This window comes from Aquarana catesbeiana, linkage group LG01 (assembly GCF_042186555.1).
Source record: "Aquarana catesbeiana isolate 2022-GZ linkage group LG01, ASM4218655v1, whole genome shotgun sequence".
Taxonomy (NCBI): Eukaryota; Metazoa; Chordata; class Amphibia; order Anura; family Ranidae; genus Aquarana; species Aquarana catesbeiana.
The window spans coordinates 974139211-974162385 of record NC_133324.1 but is presented as its reverse complement, the minus strand read 5'-3'; positions in this window follow the sequence as shown (position 1 = coordinate 974162385).

Below are 23175 nucleotides of genomic sequence, written 5' to 3'. Positions count from 1 at the left end.
TGAGAAGACCATTCCTCTAGCCCTATCCACAGCAAGGCCAGCTGTGTTTTGTTTTGTTTTTTTTCACTTGTGTGTAATAATTAAAACTGAAAATAGCAGTCAAATGGCTGAAAATAATGATTGCTCTGACAAAAAACACGTTATAGCTTAGTGAACCTACAGACAGAATAATGTAGCTATTACTGTTACTGGACCTTCACACCTACATTCTTCCTACCTAATAAAGTCTACATGTTGCAGCTATTCTGTTGTTTATCTCCTATAGACTATCTTCCATTCCTAGCTGAGCCCCAAAATACTTGGAACTCACCTGTGAAGACCTTCAAAAAAAGGACTATCAAAAGCTTTCTCTCCTCTGCACAATTATGCCCTGTACACACGGTCGGATTTTCCGATGGAAAATGTGTGATCGGACCTTGTTGTCGGAAATTCCGACCGTGTGTGGGCTCCATCACACATTTTCCATCGGAATTTCCGATGTGGATTCCTCCGGTATGTAACCCGACCTCCTCGATGGATTGAATCCAGCAGCCTTCTAATTAACTTCCCAGCCCTCCACACTCCAGCCTGGACTCGCTTGATGCTCACCACTCAATGTATTTGTGGGGTTTAAACATATGGAAGACATCGCATAATACGTTTACAAAAAGGTTTATTAAAGCTAAAATAATGCACTTACAGCAACTAGGATACATGTAGGCAATAGAGAGGGTAATTCAACCAAGAGATCATAAACAAGTATGGATCATCACATTACAGCCTTGATGTGATGATCCATACTGCCCTTTTCCACCCTCTCACCCCTTCCCTACCCTACCCCCTTAAGTATATAGATGTACACCAGTGTAGAAATACTAAAATCTTTATATAGAAAGACAATAATAACAGTACATACATCCAATGTACACCCAGGGATTATCAGGAAAGGGCCCGGTGAGAGTCCTGTTGGAATTGTGCATATATGTCCGGGTATATTAATAGAGATACCTCCAAATAAATGTTGCAGCAGCACTGTTATTCAAGTTACAGGGGGCCCCTGAGGATGATGTGGCTCCCGTATTTCTGTCAGAGACCTGAAGACAGGATCAGCAGACACAGAGGAACCCCCCAACTGTGGTCCGACCAGCCTGGAAGGGAACTTCTTACCAGCAGGGACTGTGGCATGGTGCTGGAACTCAGATTCAGCTTATCAACTCTGTGGTGTAGTCCCTCCCTAGTAGTTTCTAATCTGACATGCAAGTGGACTTCTAACTATCAGAATCAAATTCCTAACCTGGCTCTAAGCTATGCTAGTTATTGTGCACTAAGCTAAACCTAGCTATAGAATACCAGACCAGGAGGGACAGGGTTAACTTAAATGACAGGAGCTGCATATAAACTCTGTTCTACTAAACAGGTTCACCTATTAATATACTGGAAGGTGACCACTGCACACATACAGTAGCACAGACCTAGCTATCTGTCAATGTGCATGTGAAATAATAATAATAGGACACATGCCAATCACTAGAATACAGATCAAGACGTTATGAACAGCTACAGTGAAACAGCCAGAACACAGAAACAATTACCTAATAGTCTCTGCTTCTGGTCTGTATGAATGTTGGTATTTCCCACCCTGCACAGCCAGGCACATGAATTTTCTACACATGCTGGAGTCAGGGATCAGTCCTTGCAGCTTGTTTTTTTGGACTTTATTAGGGGAGTTAAACTTGGATAGGGTATAGGGTTATTATGGGATGCCCACTTGATCAGCACAGATAGAATTCTCCAGAGAGACAACTATATACACACAGTACATACACTTCTCTTCTTCTACCTCCAGCACAATCTTGCTTGTAGAACTACTTCTCCCAGGACCAGCTAGCACTGAAACGATGATCCAACGCAGTCAGATCCGGAATAAATGCCCTTTGCAGGCAGGGATCGCGGGACCCTTCGGTAGTGTGGCAGAAAAGTGGTCTTAGTGCTTAGCTGTCCTATTTCTGTGGCTACTGCTTCCAGCACCACCTCTTCAGGCACTGCCAGTCTGCAGATATCCCTTTCACTAGCCTTCCTGGCTACTCCACCACAGTCCTCCCAGACTTACTTTGCATCCATCCCAGACTGCTTGCACCCAGTCCCTTCAGGCATGCCTCCCAGTCCTCTGACTGTAACACTCACCAAGGGATAATATCCGCGCTATAATATATTTTATGAGTATTGAACTATGAATAAAAGCAGCCGACAAAAAATACATTAAATTGCAGTGTATCAAAATATAATAAAGTCCAATTGCAGTGCTGAAGGTAAAAAGACAGATGAGGAGACGGCGGGTACAGGTGAACGTGGAAATGAAGAACCTTTCACCAACTTCAGTGCATTATAAACATACACCACTGTGCTGACAAATATATCTTCTTACCAGAAACAGATGAATAACAAGCATATGGTATATAAATCATCCAAACGCTTAGGCAGGTAACATCATCAAAACAGTCACCACAATCCAAATTGGGAGCTCAGAAGGTATAAGGTTTCCATTAAACCACCAATATGCAGCCTAAACTCCAGTGACAGGAGCGATAATTACCATAAAAGGAAAATGAGGAGGCACATAGTGAAGCCCGTAAGAAAAAAAAACTCAATTTATTGTATAGCACCCTGGAGTTTAGGCAGGGTTGCTCCTCACAAATTTACTTGCCAGAAGTAGTTATCCTGGTTGATTTATAGAGATCTATTGATTTCTCCCTAAGTTTGGCCTTGTTGCACTTTTCTCTTCTACCACTAGGTGGCCAGGTACTTGGTATTAGATATGAGAAGGGCAATGTAAGGTCAGATTATGGGAATGTGGGGTGTCTCAGCCATTGGAAATGGATTTTCTTGAATCCCTTGGCCTGCTAGGAGAGTCTATATATTTGGGTGGAGTCAGGTGATCTGTGTTCTGTGCCACCTGGACGGCTGTCTGGGTGGACATGTGTTGTTTTGCCCGGGCTGCTAGGCCAGAGATGGGGCCTATCCTGGGCACATCTGACTGGCCTATCCAGAAGCAAAAGAGCTGTGCAGGGTTGTGACTGCAACTTACATAGTTACATAGTAGGTGAGGTTTAAAAAAGACACATCAAGTCCATCAAGTCCAACCTATGTGTGTGATTATATGTCAGTATTACATTGTATATTCCTGTATGTTGTGGTTGTTCAGGTGATTATCTAATAGTTTCTTGAAACTATCGATGCTCCCCGCTGAGACCACCACCCGTGGAAGGGAATTCCATATTCTTGCCACTCTTATAGTAAAGAACCCTCTACATACGGTAGTTTAAGGTTAAACCTCTTTTCTTCTAATTTTAATGAGTTGCCACTGTCTTGTTAAACTCCCTTCCGCAAAAAAGTTTTATCCCTATTGTGCGGTCACCACCAGTACGGTATTTTCTTTATAAAGTCTGAATGCTGAGGATGATCCCTCAACCTTGTATTTTTTTAAGGCCTTCTCCTTTGCTTTTATATGCATTTTTAAATTGGAGTTAAGCCATCCAGGACTTTTGTTCACTCTTTTAAATTTATTTCCCAATGGAATACATTGGCTAATACCCTTATTTAATATGCTCTTAAAGCAAACCCATCTCTCCTCCGTGTTCTTTGTTTCTAAGATTTTATCCCAATTCTTGCCTTCTAGCAAGGTTCGTAGTTTAGGGAAGTTGGCTCTTTTGAAATTCAGTGTCTTTGTATTTCCCTTATGTTTCCTATTTGTGTGATTTATACTGAAGCCAATTAACCTGTGATCACTGTTTCCTAAATTAATATTTCATTTAATCAGGTCTGCATTGTTGGTCCAACCAGAAGTGATGGTTCTGCCGCCAGAGAACCTGTCATGGTCGGAGGTAGAGGGAATCTGTCACCACTAAGGGACTGTCCACCTTATTACTGGGGACCACAGTGAGTAACTGAAACAAGTACTGGAGTAGTATTCTCACCAACCGGGGACGGTGAAGAATCGGGAAACTTAAGTGGGTATCAAGCTAGGGACCCAACCAGCGGATGTGACGCTTGCAGAGCAGCCTTGTGTGTCAAGCTAGGGGCCGAGCAGACCAGCGGGGTGAAGCTTGAGAGGTATCTTGAGTGCCAAGCTAGGGACCCAGCAAAGAGGCGGGGATGACGCTTGAGGAAGATACCACCGTGAAGATTGGAGGAACTCAAGGGATTCAGTGGCAGTAAATCAGTGGGTCTAGTGAAAGAACGGGAGCTCAGTGGGCTGAAGAACTACAAGGAGTGATTATAGTGAAAGAGAAAAGAACTGTTACGTTTGTGTTAGGAACTGTTAAAGACTGTTGCCATAGGAGACAGCATTCCTGCACATGCAGATGTGGCGTCATGCTGGATGCCTTTCCCTGCATGGCTGTCCTCCTATTGAAGTCTTGGAGTCTGCCAACTAATCTTGCAACCACCTAAGGGTGTCCTGGCCTTAACCCCCCTTCTCCCAAAAGATTGTTAAGAGAAATAAACTTTTTGCATTCAAGAAGTGTCTGGTGCCCAATAACTTTAACCAATCTGCACCCATCATACCTCACAACCCACCACATACCAGAAGGATGTCAGCTATCTCTCACCCTGGAGGTTCTCATTAGACCAAAGGAGGCCTGGGACCTTGCTACAATTGATAAAAAAGGGGTACTCACAAACATCAGATTAAAATAAAACATATATGAATCAATGAACCACGGTAAAAGGCATGCTGGGGTCCTGTCTGGGTCACCTGATGCATTTCAGCTCTAATGTCCATCTTCAGAGGTGTAGCAGGAAGGACACACATGCCATTAAATACACACAGTCAGGATCATCATCACCGGATGTGTGTCATCATTGTAGCCGCAACCGGAAGTAAACCAGCAGCTGGAAGTGACACGGGGATGTAAATAAGCACACACCATGGATGACCCCCGCTGGATGCATAACAATGACAGTGCCGTGGCCTGAAGTGACCTCAAGACACTCCAAGCAGCAGCAGATGTTACTATAAAAGTCACTTCTGGTCATGGCACTGTCATTGTTATGCATCCGGCGAGGATCATCTGCGGTGTGTGCATATTTACATCCCTATGTCACTTCCGGCTGCTGGTTTACTTCCGGTTGCAGCTACAATGATGACACGCATCCAGTGGTGATGACCCCGGCTGTGTGTATTTAATGGCGTGTGTGCCCTTCCTGCTACACCTCTGTAGATGGCCATTTAGGCTGAAATGTTTCAGCTGACGCAGACAGGACGCCAGCGCGCCTTTTACCATGGTTCATTAATTTGCATATGCTTTTTTTTTCTTCTGATGTTTGTGAGCAGTGGCATTGATAAGGGGTGGCTATTGAGGCTGGAGCCCCGAATCTGGGGCCCATAGCCCCAAGTCCAGGGTCGGCCCTACCGTGAGAGAGTCAAAGGCTGCTGGACACACAGTCACAGCACTCTCACTGAGTATGCACTCCGTGCTTCAGTGACACAGCCAGAGTCCAGAGATCAGTGTGAGAGTCAGTCTCCTCCCTTGCTCCGCCCACATCATAGATTTGGGAGGAACTTTCTCACACGGATTTCTCCTGACCTGGTAAGTGCAGACCATATGGAGGGGGGAAACTCTGTATATACAGCCTCTCTGTATAATTCAGCCTCTCTGTATATACCCAGTCTCTGTATATACCAGCCTCTCTGTATATACCAGCCTCTCTGTATACCCAGCCTATCTGTATACCCAGCCTCTCTGTATATACCAGCCTCTCTGTATACCCAGCCTCTCTGTATGTTCCAGTCTCTCTGTATACCCAGCCTCTATGTATACCCAGCCTCTCTGTATATACCCAGCCTCTGTATATACCTGCCTCTCTGTATATACCAGCCTCTCTGTATACCCAGCCTCTCTGTATATACCAGCCTCTCTGTATACCCAGCCTCTCTGTATACCCAGCCTCTCTGTATATACCCAGCCTCTCTGAATATACCAGCATCTCTGTATATACCCAGCCTCTCTGTATATACCAGCCACTCTGTATACCCAGCCTCTCTGTATATACCAGCCTCTCTGTATACCCAACCTCTCTGTATATACCCAGTCTCTCTGTATGAACTAGCCTCTCTGTATACCCAACCTCTCTGTATATACCAGCCTCTCTGTATACCTAGCCTCTCTGTATATACCCAGCCTCTCTGTATATACCAGCCTCTCTGTATATACCAGCCTCTCTGTATACCCAGCCTCTCTGTATATACCAGCCTCTCTGTATACCTAGCCTCTCTGTATATACCAGCCTCTCTGTATACCCAGCCTCTCTGTATATACCCAGCCTCTCTGTATATACCAGCCTCTCTGTATACCCAGCCTCTCTGTATATACCAGCCTCTCTGTATACCCAGCCTCTCTGTATATACCAGCCTCTCTGTATACCCAGCCTCTCTGTATACCCAACCTCTCTGTATATACCAAGTCTCTCTGTATATACTAGCCTCTCTGTATACCCAACCTCTCTGTATATACCAGCCTCTCTGTATATACCCAGCCTCTCTGTATATACCAGCCTCTCTGTATACCCAGCCTCTCTGTATATACCAGCCTCTCTGTATACCCAGCCTCTCTGTATATACCAGCCACTCTGTATACCCAGCCTCTCTGTATATACCCAGCCTCTCTGTATACCCAACCTCTCTGTATATACCCAGTCTCTCTGTATATACTAGCCTCTCTGTATACCCAACCTCTCTGTATATACCAGCCTCTCTGTATATACCCAGCCTCTCTGTATATACCAGCCTCTCTGTATACCCAGCCTCTCTGTATATACCAGCCTCTCTGTATACCCAGCCTCTCTGTATATACCAGCCTCTCTGTATACCCAGCCTCTCTGTATATACCCAGCCTCTCTGTATACCCAACCTCTCTGTATATACCCAGTCTCTCTGTATATACTAGCCTCTCTGTATACCCAACCTCTCTGTATATACCAGCCTCTCTGTATATACCCAGCCTCTCTGTATATACCAGCCTCTCTGTATACCCAGCCTCTCTGTATATACCAGCCTCTCTGTATACCCAGCCTCTCTGTATATACCAGCCACTCTGTATACCCAGCCTCTCTGTATATACCCAGCCTCTCTGTATACCCAACCTCTCTGTATATACCCAGTCTCTCTGTATATACTAGCCTCTCTGTATACCCAACCTCTCTGTATATACCAGCCTCTCTGTATATACCCAGCCTCTCTGTATATACCAGCCTCTCTGTATACCCAGCCTCTCTGTATATACCAGCCTCTCTGTATATACCAGCCTCTCTGTATACCCAGCCTCTCATTATATACCCAGCCTCTCTGTGTACACAATCCGCATCTGGTGGCAGGTGACGTGACAAGCTCGCTGGTGAAATGGTGGTGTAATGAGGGGCGCTTTGAGGACCCTTATGTAATAATATATAATGTTATATATATATATATATATATATATATATATATATATATATATATATATATATATATATATATATAATCTTACCATATACACACACATGTATATTATATACAGGTGTATACCCGCCCAAGGCTATGACTCTCTTTACCCCACTGCTATGGGCTCTAACCCCAGATCTTTTGTAGACCTAGCAACGCCCCTGTTTGTGAGTAACCCTTTTTTATCAATAAATTTAGTTTTTTTCTTAGGGCTTCATTATGTGCCTCCTCGTTTTCCTTTTATGGTAATTATCGCTCCTGTCACTGGAGTTGAGGCTGCATTTTGGTGGTTTAATTGAAACTGCAGAGGATCCTTATACCTTGCGAGCTCCCAATTTGGATTGTGGTGACCATTTTGATGATGTTACCTGCCTAAGCGTTTGGATGAGTTATATTCCATATGCTTGTTATCTGTTTCTGGTAAGAAGATATATTTGTCAGCACGGTGGTGTGTGTTTATAATGCACTGAAGTTGGTGAGAGGTTCTTCATTTCCATGTTCACCTGTACCCACGGTCTCCTCATCTGTCTTTTTACCTTCAGCGCTGCAATTGGACATTATTGTAACATTCACCAGCCCACCTGGCTGTCTTCTTCCCTGGAGATTTGCCTAGCAGTGTTCTTGTAAGAGTCCAGGGCATACTACGCATGCACCAATGGTGCGTTGCTGCAAGAGGAAATCTGTGCCAACTGAGCATGTACCAAAGACGCCTCACTGCAGATGCCTCACTGCGCCAACCCGCACCTGCGCAGCAGACCTGATGGAAAAAGGCAGGAAAATGCCCGGGAGGCGCACAGGAAATTACCTCAACCTGATGGAAAAAGGCGGGAAAATGCCCAGGAGGTGCACAGGAAGTGACCTCAACCTAATGGAAAAAGGCGGGAAATTGCCCAAGAGGCGCACAGGAAATTACGTCAAACTTCCCTATATAAGCCCAGCCCAGACACTGCCAAAATGCTGGATTATCTTCAGTCCCCCCTTATTCCTGTGCTAGTGTGTGATCTGTCTGAACTTATTGTGACCTGGAAACCTATTTGACTACCCTTGTTTGCTGCTTGCCATTGACCTCGGATTTGTACCCTGACCATTCTACTTCTTTGCCCCTTTTGTACTTAGCTGCCAGTTTGGAACCGACCCCGGCTTGGATCTCGACCGTTCTTCTTCTGACTAACCCCTTTATACTTTGTTGCCAGACTGGACCTCGGCTCAGATCTCAAACTAGGGCTTGCACGGTGCTCTGCACCCCTGACTCCCGTGCCACTTGGTGTCCACCAAGTCCCTGTCTCCATCTCCAGAGGCTTCAAGGACCAGTGGTGCAAGGGAAGTCTCCCCACTACTGTTGTCTAACCTCAGGTACATGGCTCTCATGGCTCTTCTCCTTGTGTCCTCTCCTTGCTTCTGTGCCTCCTGGTCAGGACCCCTCCGTGTGTCATGAGAAGGGTCCCTTCTGCACCCAAGCTCAGGCCTGAGTTCACCCCCCAGACTAGGGGGCTACTCTCAAAAGCCTCCGGCAGCCTAACACTTTATATCCATCTTCCACTCAAACTCCACTGCCCCCAGCTGGGCTGACCCTGAGTATTTGAGGGGGCCTGCGGCTGCCCTCTGCCAACTCATCTGTTGGGGATTGGTCACAGCCCTCAGAATACTCCAGGCAGCTCCTCCTCCACTCCCATCCTTCTGTAATCTTCTGCTAGTTTCCAGGAGTAGGGGGAGGTATCAGAGCTGCTGCCTGTGAGTCATACCAGCCTCCCTGAGTTACTCAGCCCTGACACAGGCTTGACTGCCAGCCAAACCTGACAATTTACCTACTCTAACAAACAAAAACCTGACTCTAGCACTCTAGCAATGCTAGGGGGTGCTACAACAGTATTGCATTATTGCAGCTCCTGTATGTGGATATGTGATGGGTAGATGTGATGGCAGGTAGTGGATGGGTGGTTAGTAGCTGATGATGAGGAGAGGGCTAGTGTTGGAGCTGCTTGTGGTGGGCCATTAAAAACTCATGGTGGTGGTGGGGTATTAGAGATCAAGGGGGAGGGTTGAAGCTCATGGTGGGGAAATAGGTGCCAATGACCGGGGGGGGGGGGTGGAACTGATAGTGGAGCAGGGGAGAGTTATTGGTGGGGCAGATAATGATGGAGCAATGAAGAAAGAAGAAGAGGGGATCTTTGCCTTTGTTATAGAGTAGACATGACTATTAGTGGGACAGTGGATGAGCAGTAAGGAGAACTGGGACAAAAAAAAGCAGCATGTAGGACCAGACCAAGGATAAATAAATAACAGGAGGGGAGAGCAAAAAGGCAGTGTTAGTTAATTTCACTGTCTGAGAGCAGAGTGAGCATGGCCGGGCTAAGAGGTAAGCAGAAGAATCAGTCACCCTCGGTGACCTTCAGAGGAAGTGCAAAAAAGGACAGGACCTGAAACCCAGGCCGATGAAGTATGTCACATCTCATAGAGAGGAGAGTGATTTGGCCTTTTTGCCTTGGATGTTAAATGACCTTGTCCCAAAACTGGGCAAGAAGGCAACAGGAGCAGATGTGAGAAGAGTAGGGGAAAACTTAGGTTTGGCTCTAAGTTCGCTCTGAGCCAATCTTTAGCTGCCATTGAACTGCAGATGGGGAATTCCTACCCCACCCCCCTAGCTCAACTTACAAGAAAGGGCAGGGGTGCTTGTGACATCATTGACCTAACATGGCTATGTTAGGCCAATGATGTAATCAGAATCCCTGCCCCTTTGTGTATGTGCTGCTACGGGGTGGGGAATGTTCTGACTACAGCTGATTGGCCCAGGAATGACAGCCTACTTCTGGGTTTGGCTGAACCCAAGTTTGGACTGAAACCAAGCTCCTGACTAGGGATGGAAGGGGGAGAGGAAAGGCAACAGGAGTAGATGCGGGGTGGAAGAAGGAGGCTGTAGGAGAACATTGGGAAGGGTCTTGTGTATAATGACCATATGGATTTGTTTTTCCTTTTATATAAAATATAGTGTATAAATAATTATATATATATATATATATATATATATATATATATATATATATGTATGTGTTTATAATTAAAATCGCTACACCTTTAATATATAGTTTATTTTCGTTGTCAACTCAAATATTTACAAACAGCGAACAGTTGCCTGCCTCACAATTTGGTGTCTCTTAAAGAGGTCGACACAGCTTTTGACTTTCTTTTTTTTTTGTTTGTCCACCCCACCCACAAAGGGTTGAACATTTTTTTAAATTTTCCATCTGGTCTCACGTCTGACATGAAGCCACAACACATTAAAAAGGACATTATTGTACTCCATCTCATATAATACAGACACGGGAGCGATGGCTGAGGAGGTCGTCTATGCCAAACTGAATCTTGGGGACCCAACACCACCCCAGAGGGCAAAAGCTAAGACTTCAAAACCTGCAGGTATGTTTGTAAGATCATGATTTGTTTTTTTTATTGCAAAAGTATTTTCATATATTGAATAAACTGTGTATTTAACATAAATTATTTTTTTTTTTGGGGAGTTTTTTTCAGTAAAAAAGCCTTACTGTCAGAATTTGAATTATTTTTTTGAAGATTAGCATTTTTTAATTAAATAGATCTAGACTACTCTTTTCAATTAAACGCATATTTTGTAATAATAATAATAATAATAATAATAATAATAATAATAATAATAATAATAATAATAATAATAATATGCAAGACTATTCTTTTTGATTAAAATCATATCTACTATTATTATTATTATTATTATTATTATTATTATTATTATTATTATTAATAATAATAATAATAATAATAATAATAATAATAGTATTAGATATGTGTTAATGTGTTATCTAATATTATTATTAGATATGTATTTAATGAAAAAGAATAGTCTTGGATATTATTATTAGTAATAAAATGATAATAATAATAATAGCAATAGCATAATAATAATAATAATAATACAAAATACATTCATTGATGGCAGTAGCCCAGTTACCAGCATGTCAGTAAGTTGAGTGTAAGAGTATAAGATGTGACCTCTGTCTGATAATCAGATTCTATTTTTTTAAATGAATCTAGACAATTCTTTAAATTCATAAAGAGCAACAACAATAATAATAATGATAATAATAATAATAATAATAATAATAATAATAATAATAATAATAATAATAATCATTAATAATGTATTATTATTATTTATAAAACAAAACACATTCATTGATGGCAGTAACCTAGTGGTCAGCATGTCAGTAATTTTAGTATAAGATGTTACCTCTGATTACTGTACTGTATATTTAAAAGCTGTAGACTGTACCTATAGGGAAAAAAATTATATAGATATATATATATATATATATATATATATATATATATATATATATATATATATCTATATAAATATACAGACTGATTTGTGCATTTGTGCTTTATTTCGTTTTCACATGTCAATAATTCAGCAGGTAAGAAAGTAGGGGAAGAAGGAGTTAATTGGGGCTGCTTAGAGTAAACTAAAGGTTAATGGGGGTTTAAATTTATTTTTTTGTTAGCTTTTTTCAACTGTCATTGAAAGCAGATTAATTTGCAAATAGACAAATTCAGTAGTGGGAAATCCCAAGGTACCACACACCAAAGTAATACATGTTACCGGATATAGGAAAAGTGGGATTTTAACGGTGCCTATATAGTAAGCCAAGCTGCTGAAAACGTTACACCCGGAGCCTTGTGGACGCCCATGTTAGATTGTGCAATATAACTAATTAAGTGTACAGCCCCTACAACATCTAAGGCAGACACACAATATATGGGCACCCTTTTGAGTTTGTGTTGAGAAATTTTCCATATCTATATATATATATATATATATATATATATATATATATATGTGTTGGGTTCTTTGTCCCTCGCTTGTGGTTCGCCATACACTTCTCTGGGTCCATTTTGAAGCACACATACAAGGACTGTCCCTCCAAGCCATCTGGTTTTTCTTGTATGATGTTCTCCCCTTTTAGGGGGTAAGAAGTCCACAACCTGGAACTGATGTGGAAATCTTTTGGTGGTTGCTTCTGGTAGCAATATTCTTCCTGATGAAGCCAACTATGGCAAAACACGTCAAAGCCACTACTTGAAGCTGCCAGTTGAAGAAACCCAGATTGAACCAACCTTTGTATTTTTGATGATTAGGACTGGGTTGTCCTTTGTTTAATGGATTTTATGAATATTGTTTCAATAAAAACTAAAAAGCATTAAAATACTAATAAACTATTAAAATATTTTTTTTTTAATAATTTTTAAGAAGCACCTTTAAAATCACAACTTTCCCTATATCTGGTAAAAGCAAATGAAGTTCTTCCCTTTGATTTGCAGATGAATGAAACACAATAGATACAAAAGTAACCATGTCTCTCTATCTTCTATCTGAAAATTGTTTATACACATTGCATCAGATGGTATTTTTTTACAGCAGTGGCTTTCTACATCTTCTGGCTTTGCACAGCAACTCTCAGTGTCTTGTGTACTCCCTTTAAGTTTTTTTAGACATTTGTAGAACATCCATTGGTTACAAAGTCATCTCATATTTTGCACTTAAAAACTGATATCTGAAACTAATCATGAATCGGCCATAAAATATGAATGGTGTAAGTGGACTTGGTAAATGTTTATTTTTTTGTATCTGTATTGCACATGTTACCCACTTCAATACCCGACACTCTCACCCCCTTCCTGCCCAGGCCAATTTCCAGCTTTCAGCGCTCTCACACTTTGAATGACAATTGCGCGGTCATGCAACGCTGCACCCATATGATATTTTTATAATTTTCTTCTGGTGGTAATTAATCACATCTTTTTTTTTTGAACGAAAGAAGTCTAAAATTTTCCTACAGACTAAATAAGAAACACTGATTTGGGGATATTTTCACCAAAGAAAGTTAGCGAAATAAATTTTGGTATAATTTTATGAAGAACGATTATTTTTTTGCAAAACATATATACAGTACATTATAACAGAAATGAAAAAAAAAAACTTGTTTTTTTTCATTTCTGTTATAATGTGCTGTATATATGTTTTGCAAATAAATAATCATTCTTCATAAAATTATACCAAAATTTATTTCCCTAAATTTCTTTGGTGAAAATATCAGTGTTTCTTATTTAGTCTGTAGGAAAGTTTTAGAATTACAAACTATGGTATATATATATATATATATATATATATATATATATATATATATATATATATATATATATAAATCTATCTATCTATCTATCTATCTATCTATCTATCTATCTATCTATCTATCTATCTATCTATCTATCTATCTATCTATCTATCTATCTATCTATATCTATATCTATAGATATATATATATATATATATGAAAATGGATCAATCCTGATGTACTGTCGGTCTATCTCTTTTTGGAAAGTACAAATATCCCCCAATTGACCTCTTTTTGGAAAGTAGACAGTCCGAGGTATTCAGTACGAGGCATTGCAAATTTTTTTGAAGTTGTTATTTTTCGTCACAATCGATTGTAAAATGAAAACAAGTAAAATGTAAAATGATGACAGTGCATCAAAAAAAAAAAACACAAATACACATTTCTAAATTTTTTTTTTTTCAATCTTTAAAACTTATTTTGGGATACTTTTGTTTATACTCACATAGTGATTAGGTGGGTAGCTCTTCACCTGCTGAATATTATTTATTTCACAGGCACTGCATGAATATTGGTGTGTTTTGGTATATCGATCTGTTGCATGCCTCCTAGAGCACTTTTAGCGCAGACTTTTTACTACTTAGATCACATGGTACCGGCAGCGGCCTGGTTCACTGATTTGTAATTCGCTGTGTCCGGTGGATACAGCGGTTGATAGATCGGGCCGCAGCGCAGCACGTGGGGTGCGTGCGAGGCACGATCCTGGGAAGACGTCATATGAAGTCCACCCAGAACAGCGAAGCTCCCGAAAAAAAAAAAAGTTCAGATTTGCTTGAAAATAAAGCGGATCACATGGAAACTGAAGAACACATGATAATTCCACTCCTTAGTTAAAAATGTAAAACCGTTCACAGCACCTAAAATGGTTTAGGGTTTGGAAAATGTTGATAAAGTTCGGGTGCCAAATCCGAACCCCATTGAAGTCAATAGGAAACGAATGTTAGAAAAAAACGGTATTGGCCATTTTCTAGGCTAATGGGCAAGAGATTGTCAAACAAATGACTTTGGGGAGGCTGGGCACTGCCCTGGGGGACATGTACAGTACCAAAGCAAAAAAACAAGTTAAACAAATTCAGTATGGCTGAGAGCAATGATTTTAGTATTAATGTGAAATTGTAAGAATGCAAAATTCCATTAAATAGCATTCCTGAGGGGGGCACCCAGCCTGTGATATATACAGCCTACTACAGAAAAACTGAAAAAATGAAATTAAAAATTAAAAAGTGTGTTTAACCACTTCAGCCCTGGAAGATTTTACCTTCTTGACCAGACCCCTTTTTGCAAAATCATCAAAATCATCACATCAAAATCATCACAAAATTGACGTCCTTTTTTCCCCACAAATAGAGCTTTCTTTTGGTGGTATTTGATCACCTCTGCAATTTTTATTTTCTGCGCTATAAACAAAAAAAGAGCGACAATTTTGAAAAAAAGCATTATTTTTTACTTTTTGCTATAATAAATATCCCCCAAAAATATATAAGAAAACAATTTTTTTCTCAGTTGAGGCTGATATGTATTCTTCTACATATTTTTGGTTAAAAAAATCGCAATAGGCGTATATTGATTGGTTTGCGCAAAAGTTATAGAGTCTACAAAATAGGGGATAGATGTATGACATTATTATTATTAATTTTTTTTATTAGTTATGGCGGCGATCTGCGATTTTTATCAGGACTGCGACATTATGGCGGACACATCGGACACTTTTGACACTATTTTGGGACCATTGTCATTTATAAAAGCGATCAGTGCTATAAAAATGCACCGATTACTGTGTAAATGACACTGGCAAGGAAGGGGTTAACCACTAGAGATGAAGGGGTTAAGTGTGTCCTAGGGAGTGATTCTAACTGTGGGGGGAGGGGCTTCAACTCACATGAAAGCGATCACTGCTCCCGATGACAGGGAGCAGTGATCGCTGTCATGTCAACTAGGCAGAACGGGGAAATGCCTTGTTTACATAAGCCCTTCCCCGTTCTGCGGCTCCGTGACGCAAATGCCGGGAGGCTGGCGGACATCGAGTCTGCCACTCCCGCGGGCATGCTCACAATGTACGCGCAGGTGCTCGCGCCTGCTAGCCCCGACAATTAAAGGGGACGTACAGGTACGCCCATTTGCCCACCGCTGCCATTGTGCTGACATATATTGGTGTGCGGCAGTCGGCAAGTGGTTAAATTGTTAGCAAAAGAATAAATAAATAACATAAATTGTCAGCAAAATGCCAGCTCCCAGCTGATAAATGCTTTTTGTAAACAAAGCGGCTGGAGAATTCTATTCATCTATACCAGACTTTTATCATACATGGGGGTATAACATAGATTTTAATGAGGGACCCTTACAAAAAAAATGGCTTAGGGTAGCCCTCCATTCATACCAGTCTCTATAGGCCTGGTATGAATTGTACTGGGGGACACCACACAAGAAAAAAGGCGCAAGGTCCCTCCAAATTATATATCAGGTTCTTCAGTACTGGTATGGTTTTTAAGTGGGAAAACCACACAAAAAAATCAAGACAAAAGTCATGCAGTCCCAACAAATTAATACCAGACCCTTATGTGAGCATGCAGCCTAGCTGACTAGGAAGGGAAAAGGGGGGGGGGGGGGTTGAGCATGCACCCACACCTCCTGAACCCCCCTAGGACACATGCCCCTGGTAAATGGAAGTTCCTATGTTAACCACTTTCTGACCGTCGAACACCGATATACGTCCTCACTTGTTATGGCAGCAGCTAGCTGCCATAACCCCGGTATCCCCGTGTTCAGCCAGCTACAAGATAAAAGTGGTCTCTGCAGCGGATTCGCCACAAAATCACTTTTATCAGCGGCGGGAGAGGGCCCCCCCTCCCGCCGCGATCCAGTGCCCTCCGCCGCTTACCAGACCTGACGGCAGCAGCAGAGGCAATCGGATCCTTCTTGTGGCCTGACATAGAGGTGAGTGAGGGAAAGATGACCCCCTCCCATCTCCATTACACTGCAGGGCAGAAGTGACATCGAAACACTTCCGCCCATAGCCCTTAAAAGGCCATTTTTTTTTCATTTTTTTAAATGACAATTTATTTTTTTTTAATTGCATTTTAGTGTAAATATGAGATGTGAGGTCTTTTTGACCCCCCAGATCTCATATATAAGAGGACCTGTCATGCTTTTTTTCTATTACAAGGGGTGTTTACATTCCTTGTAATCGGAATAAAAGTCACACAATTTTTATTTTTTTTTAAAACAGTGTAAAAATAAAAAATAAAAGGTAAAATAAATAAGAAAAATAAAAAAATGTAAAGCGCCCCATCCCAACTAACTCACGCGCAGAAGCGAACGCATACATGAGTAGCGCCCGCATATGAAAACGGTGTTCAAACCACACATGTGAGGTATTGCCATAATTGGTAGAGCGAGAGCAATAATTCTAGCCCTAGACCTCCTCTGTAACTTAAAACATGCAACCTGTAGAATTTTTTAAACGTCACCTATGGAGATTTTTAAGGGTAAAAGTTTGTCGCCATTCCACGAGCGGGCGCAATTTTTAAGCGTGACATGTTGAGTATCAATTTACTCGGCGTAACATTATCTTTCACAATATAAAAAAAAAAATTGGGCTAACTTTACTGTTGTCTTATTTTTTAATTCAAAAAAGTGTATTTTTTCCAAAAAAAAGTGCGCTTGTAAGAGCGCTGCGCAAATATGGTGCGACAGAAAGTATTGCAATGACCGCCATTTTATTCTTTAGGGTGTTCGAAAAAAAATGTATAATCTTTGGGGGTTCTAAGTAATTTTCTAGAAAAAAAAACTGTTTTTAATTTGTAAACAACAAATCTCAGAAAGAGGCTCGGTCCTTAAGTGGTTAATGACGACAAGGGCTTCTTCCCCACAACACTGGCCCAGTGGTTGTGAAAGTCTGCAGGCGGGGGTGGGGGGGTTATCAGAATCTTGAAGCCTCCCATCAACAAAAAGGGCCACCTCGCTAATGTGCTACAGCAAAACAAATACCATTTAAACTAACAGCAAATTAGATTTCTTGTCAATGCATTTTATTGGGAGCAGAAAGTCAAGGAGATACAAAAACATATGAGAACCGTCATAAATCTTTAACATAAGATAACAAGCATATGAACAACCTCATCCAGGATGAGTAAAAAGAAATACGAGTTTACAAGGGTAGGAAATGTGTACAAATGTCAACCATTATGCATGACATAAACCATTCAGGGAGCAATCAACGATTCAGGGAGCAATCAACACATATTTTGAACAATGACCCAGTCTTGAATACAGTGTTACCAGTTAGACCCCAGGTGACTTACAGAGGAGCACCTTCACTCAGAAATAGATTGGCATCTAATATCCTTAACCCTCCAACTAGAAAAAAAGTCTTATTTGAGAGCCTTACGGGCTTCTACCAGTGCAGAAGATGTCGGGTCTGCTCAATCAATGGTTGTACATATAGACGAACTCAAACCTTTGTTTCATCTAGCACGTCTTGTGAACATACCATTGAGCCTTTTATTACATGTTCCACAGAGGGGGTCGTCTATTTACTTCAGTGTCCTTGCGGACTCCAATATATGGGAAGAACTAGGCGACCCCTCTCTGTTCGTCTCAATGAACATGTCACTAATATGAAAAATGGTTTTCCTAAACATTCCGTCTCCAGACACTACCTTCAGTTTCATAATAAAGACCCCAGCAAAACAATTTTTTTGGGCATTGACAAATACCGCCCACAATGGAGGGGCAGCTCCCTTGTGAAGAGTAAATCCAGGCTGGAAATGGCCTGGATCCACAGGTTGAAATGCTATGCCCCCTTTGGCCTCAACATCGACAGTGAATTGTTTTATAGATAATTCCTAAATTTCTATCCAGATTCCCCCTTTTTTGTTTTCATCTAGGTGCTTGTGTATTTTCATTGTATATTTTTTTATATTTTTTTATTTTTTATTACTATTATTTTTTGTTATTTTTTTGTTATTTTTTGGTACTTTTTGAATTAAGTGATGAATTAACTAATTTAATCTTTATTAATTTCTAATATTTAGCAAATGTATACTATGTATGTTGGTGCGGATCGAATCCCGCCTAATATAGATTTACATAGTCTTAATATACTGTCTTTATGTAAACTTGACGTGGGCTGAGGACTGAGGCGATAGTGATTTTTTAGCTAATTTATGATTTTTACTGAGTTTTCGGTTTTCTGTGATGCAAATTATGTTTAGCTATAGGTGGTCTTGTAGCTTTATTGTTTCCGACGACCATAGCCGACTATTGCCAGCCCACGGATCTGTTAATCCCTTTTTCACCCCATGGGTGAGAAGAGATCTATCATTAACTTTCTTTTGGTGGTCTCTTTTTGATATTAGGACCTTTTATCTATGTTTTTATTCCTTTCTCTCTTATATGTACTGGTTTGCCATTAGTTAAGATGGCGGACCGAACATTCCCGGTCTGCCATATTGGGTATGACCTGCCTCTGTCCTCACCCCAGATCTAGGCTTGGTTCCTAGTGGTATGTATTTATACGCGATGCGTCATTGTATGACGAAATGCTCGTTGGGCTGACAGGACGCACTGACGTACCGCGTGTGGTTCCCGGAGTGTTACAGGCACTCGCAAGCCGGCTGGCTACTTGTGATTGACTTTTATCTATGCTTGTAAGTGTTACTCTTTTTTATTATTAAACTAATTATACGATATCACACAATGGGAAGTCCATTTTCTTTCATGCCTTGATGACACGTTACCTGAGGGTCCCTTCCACTTAATTGAACGGTGTGTTGATCCTGGATCAGTGTTCTCTGGGAGCGTGTATCCCTGATATCCCAAGGAAAGGCCCTGGCTGGGTTTATAGCCGCAAGCTCACCTTTGCTTGCCTCTGGTAAGCGTGCATTTTTTCTGGTGATTCACATTTATTGGTGACGGAAGACTGCACTTTCTCATTCTGAACCCAGCTATCGGCTGACTGTTTGGACTTTTATGCCAATTTTGCCTTCTTTGTATATTATTTTATTTGGTCCTTCTTTTTCTTTTTGCTTTTTGTGCATGTCATATCCAAAAAATGTTCATTTTATTATTATTAGAAATCAACGATTGCTTTAAAGTAGATAGGTACCGGACCCATTGTTGAGTTGAAGCTTGAATAGAGAGACGATGCCCCAGTTAGATGCTTCATGTGAGTAAGGATGTTAAAAGAGAATAAGGGGGGGAAGTGAGGGTGTGAGCAAGTCTAGGGTTCTGTGTGAGTATGCAGTCAATGTGTATCACTGTAGAGCACCCACCCCCTAAGGGGTCAGAGATAGAAATAAGGGGAGGGGGGAGCAGATGCAGAAGGGGAGAAGCCTCCCAGGAAGGTAGTGCAGTTCTAGATTAGGATATGATATAAGTGCAAATTAGATTTCACTGCAAGATTCTTAAAAGAATGTTACACAGACCCCTCCAAATGTCCCCCAAATAGCGCCGGCGGTAAAACGGCGCTATGTTTAACGGCACTTTACCGCCAATTTTGTGGCGCTATTCGGCCACTAGCGGTGTGCTTTTACTCCCCGCTAGCGGCCAAAAATGGCTTAAAACCACCCAGTATAGCCGCGCTGCCCCATTGATTTCAATGGGCAGGAGCGGGGGAGGAGCGGTATACACACCGCTCCTTCACTGCTCCAAAGATGCTGCTAGCAGTACTTTTTTTACCGTCCTGCCAGCGCACAGCAGCGGCTGTTACAGGGCGCTTTGCAGGCGCTATTTTTAGCGCTGTAACGCCTGCAAAGCGCCCCATTGTGAAAGGGGTCTTAAAGGGGTTGTAAAGGTAATTTTTTTTTTTAAATAACAAACATGTTATACTTACCTTCACTGTGCAGCTCGTTCTGCACAGAGTGGTCCTGAACCTGGTCTTCTGGGGTCCCTCGGCGGCTGTTTTGGCTCCTCCCCACAAGGACTCACCACCTTAATGCAAGCTCCCTCGCATGGTGGTTAGTTCTTGCGGGCGCACTCCCGTGATACAGCCGGCGGCTATAGCCGCTCACTGTATCACTCGGCCCTGCCCCCAGCGTGCCGTGTCATTGGATGTGATTGACAGCAGCGCGAGCCAATGGCTGCGCTGCTTTCAATCCATCCACTGTAGCCAATCAGCGGCCAGGCTGAGCGTCGAAATCGATGTCGGGAGCAAGCGGGGGACTTTCGAGGGGTCAGGTTAGTAAAACGGGGGGCTAGGGGCGGCGGTATTGTCGGAAGTTTTTCCACCTTAATGCATAGAATGCATTAAGGTGAAAAAACTTTTACCTTTACAACCCCTTTAAGGACCAAGCCTCTTTTTGAGATGTGTTGTTTAAAAACTGTTGTTTTTTGTTAGAAAATTACTTAGAACTCCCAAACATTATACATTTTTTTTCTAACACCCTAGAGAATAAAATGACGGTCGTTTGACTTTCTGTCAAACCGTATTTGCGCAGCGGTCTTACAAGCGCACTTTTTTGGGAAAAAATACACTTTTTTAATTAAAAAATAATACAACAGTAAAGTTAGCCCAATTTTTTTTATATTGTGAAAGATAATGTTATGCCGAGTAAATTGATACCCAACATGTCACGCTTCAAAACTGCGCCCGCTCGTGGAATGGCGACAAACTTTTACCCTTAAAAATCTCCATAGGTGATGTTTTAAAAATTCTACAGGTTGTATGTTTTAAGTTACAGAGGAGGTCTAGGGCTAGAATTATTGCTCTCGCTCTACAGATCGCGGCGATACCTGACATGTGTGGTTTGAACACCGTTTCCTTATGCGGGCGCTACTCACATATGCGTTCGTTTCTGCACGTGAGCTCGTCAGGACGGGGCGCCTTTAAAAAAAAAAAATGTTCTTATTTATTTTACCTTTTATTTTCACACTGTTTTTTTTTTTTTTTTTAAATGTGTAACTTTTATTACTATTACAAGTAATGTAAACATCCCTTGTAAAAGAAAAAAGCATGACAGGACCTCTTAAATGTTAGATCTGGGGTCAAAAATACCTCACATCTCATATTTACACTTAAAAAAAATTGTAATTTAAAAAAAATATTTAAAAAATGGCCCTTTAAGAGCTATGGGCGGAAGTGACGTTTTGATATTGCTTCCGCCCTGCATTGTTATGGAGATAGGTGGGGGCCGTATTCCCCTCACTCATCTCCATGCCCAGCAAGGGTGAAGATCTGATCCCCTCTGCCACTGCCAACAGCTCCGGTAAGTGGCGGAGGGCACCGGAGCGTTGCGGGAGGGGGGCCCTCTACCGCCGCCAATAAAAGTGATCTTGCGGTGAATCCGCCACAGAGACCACTCTTATTGGAAAGTGGATTACAACTAGCTGCTGCCATAACAACGATATCCCCCTTCAAAGTAAGGACGTATATCGGCGTGTGGTGGTCCAAAAGTGGTTAAAAAAAAAATGACTCCTCTTTGCCATGTTAAATTTATTTTTATACTGGTACATATTCTCCCGAGGCAGTTGACATCCCTTTGCCTATTAGCCCAGAAAATGGGTATTTTTGGTTTGCCATCCCATTGATTTCAATTGGGTTTTAAATTAGCATCTGAACTTGGAAGTTTGCCGAACTCTGCTCGAACTGACCACGGGGCAATTTGGCTCATCTCTAATGTTGAGTGGAATTCCCCCAGCTGCTTTCTTTATAAACAGAATGAAGCAGCCAGGAACTGTCATTTAGTGCAATTTACAGGTTACAGCTGTTACCTTCATAACCTCTGCAAAAATTGCTGTTTTCATTATAAAGGACCGTCTGTGCATTCAGTAAATGATACCTATAGAAAAGACAATCATCCTAGCACTGTGTGTGTTCCGGAAGGTACCATGGGCGAAGACTGAAATAAGAGATGTAGAAGCATGGACTAATCTTGGTAAGGACCGGCAGATCCCTGCTCCATATCAGAAATCTGCTCTGCTATGGTTAGTCTTATGCCCCGTACACACGGTCGGACTTTGTTCGGACATTCCGACAACAAAATCCTAGGATTTTTTCCGACGGATGTTGGCTCAAACTTGTCTTGCATACACACGGTCACACAAAGTTGTTGGAAAATCCAATCAATCTGTACGCGGTGACGTAAAACACGTACGTTGGGACTATAAACCGAGCAGTGGCCAATAGATTTCATCTCTTTATTTATTCTGAGCATGCGTGGCACTTTGTCCGTCGGATTTGTGTACACACGATCAGAAAATCCGATGGAAAATGTGTGATGGAGCCTACACACGGTCGGAATTTCCGACAACAAGGTCCTATCACACATTTTCCGTCAGAAAATCCGACCGTGTGTACGGGGCATTAGACATATTACAGGGCAGACTTACTCAACCCGGAAAGGCTGCATGTGGATGATGCAATCAGTTGGAATAGAATGTAGAGACAATGTAATCATTTAAGAAAAACTTTCACGACAACCACATATATGACGAACTTCAGACGAAACAACTGAGCTTCCCACCCCACCTCAAAGATTTCAAGACTTCTGCTCCTTTGCCAAGGCTGCATCTTCC